Below are 2,381 nucleotides of genomic sequence, written 5' to 3'. Positions count from 1 at the left end.
TGTATTTTTTGTCATTATAATCCTCTTTTTTGAAAACAAGCTAGAGTAAAATACAAGATCTTTATAATCATATGAAAGAGCTTTCATTTGCATATGGAATGATACTAGTTAGAGTTAGAATCCATGAAGCATGAGTTTGTTACAACAGAAAAAGGGCGAAAAATGAAAAAAATTTGTTGTACCTATAACCATAGGCGCCGGAACAGGGGGGGGCAGAGGGGGCTAAAGCCCCCCCAGTCTTGAAACAGGAGGGGCTGAGCCCCCCCAGAAATTCTCTGCAACTGACTAACAAAGATAATAAAACTGACTTTTATCAATAAAATTAGACCTGCAGTCATCACCTCTTCATTTTATTTAAAGAAAAAGACAAGAAAACTACTCTAAATCCAACAATAGAAGATTAGCACCATTTTTTGTAAAATTAGCAGCCATTTTTGTATAAAACCACACCCATTTTAATAACTTAATTGATGTTCAGCCCCCCCAAAATAAATTTTGTTCCGCCGCCTATGCCTATAACTCGTTGCAAAATAGCGTTGTAGAAGTAAAAACCTTGCTGCAGGTAGTCCTAAACTTTCTATATGGAACGGTAGGTATATCATAAGTAAGCGTCCTCTTGGATTTCCATAAATATCCTTCGAAGTCCTTGCAGTACAGCCTCACTAATGGAGGAGATGGGAAATCAACCAGGTATTGGGCCGGTAACCAATAGCAACATCAACTAGCCTACGCCCCCGTTTCCAATCCCTTTCATTTACTCTATTATCTATGATGCATGCATGCATAGCCATACGGCCTGGGGGGCCATGGCCCCCCAAAATTTTTGTGGTGAAGTATAAAATTAGTTTTATCTATGTAAACTGTGAAACAGCTGCAGTGCTTGACTGTGTAAACAGTCTGTAAACCACAAAGGAGCTCATTTAAGAGGCCTAATCTTCTAAATTTTGACTTTCCAAATGAAATCCTGCAAGCCTGGTTGACTGCACCCACTAATTATCCCACCCATATCATTAAGGCCCCCCCCCAGAAATTCAATCCTAGAACCGCCACTGGGCATAGCTGATGCATAATTGTGCTTGTAGTATCTATGATAATGATAGCATAGATATTAGAGTACAAAGGCTCCGTTATGATATCTATGGGTAAACAAAATGACGGCTTATGGCACGTGACAAAGTCAGTTATGAGCTTTCTAACAGCAAGAGAACATAGACTTCTCTAGAAGCATTAAAAGGTAGAGAGAATGATAGGTCTTAATAATGATAGGTCTTAATAAGTGTCCAGCTATGCAATGCAAGGTGGTGAAAACAATTATAGGAATTTTTTACACCAAAAATCAAATCAAAATTTTAAAATCAAAAATTTTTAAATTTTTTTGGGCTGGGTCGTGATGCTCAGTTATTATTTATTTCATTTACTCTAATATCTATGTATTAATGCATAGATACCAGTATTAGAATAAATGAAAGGGATTGGAAACTTCCGCGTGGGCGTAGCAGTATTGCCATTTGATTGTATTGTTGCTAAGCAAAAAAATTGCTGACTAGGCGGTTTGTTACTTTTTGACCACAAAATTCTTGATTTTTTCCATTAAAATTAGAATAACTCCAAGAAGAGTGCTCTGATGAAAAAAAAACTCGACTATCAAGGAGTTCAATGTTTTGCACTGTTAATTATTTTTTATCTGATATTTTTAAATTAATATTTTGAGTGTTATAGCACTTTTGCCCATAAAATTGCTGTTTTCTCCCTCTCATGAAGACAATTGTAGCTAAATTCTAAAAAGCTTGTCAGAATATAAAAGAACTTTTAATTACCTATGGAATGATATGAGGCAACACTAGAATAGCAAAAGTATGAAAGCTGTAGAGGCAAAAAGGTGTCAAAAAAGATGCCGACTTTGTGTACCCATAACTGGTCGAAAAATAGCTCTATAGAAACAAAAACCTTGCTATAGGTAGCCATAAACTTTCTATGTGGAACAGAAGATATATCATAAGCAAGCACTATCTAATAGTCGCACAATATTCCTTCGAAATCCTTTCTGCACAACAACTACTGTGGAGGAGACGGAGAATGCAGATAAACACGGACGTTGCCAACCAGGTAATCAGGGGTGACGAAAACTGCATCACCGGATGGGAACGGTAGTTTCCAATTCCTTTCATTTACTCTATTATCTATGGTTAATGCCAGGAGCCCATGATCTCTCAGACCTTGTTCTGCATTTACAACTTTCCCTTTCCTTTCAAGGTCCATTTCAACAGCTGCACACATGTACTCATTTACTCTGGCGTGGAATATTTTTTTTGTCAGTTCATTGTAAACTCGAGTAGCAAGAGGAAGTTGTGCATCAAGTGCAATTGTTTTAATATTGTTAA

The sequence above is a fragment of the Amphimedon queenslandica genome, unplaced genomic scaffold (assembly GCF_000090795.2).
Source record: "Amphimedon queenslandica unplaced genomic scaffold, v1.1 AMPQUscaffold_13089, whole genome shotgun sequence".
Taxonomy (NCBI): Eukaryota; Metazoa; Porifera; class Demospongiae; order Haplosclerida; family Niphatidae; genus Amphimedon; species Amphimedon queenslandica.
Note: the sequence above shows the minus strand (reverse complement) of the source record.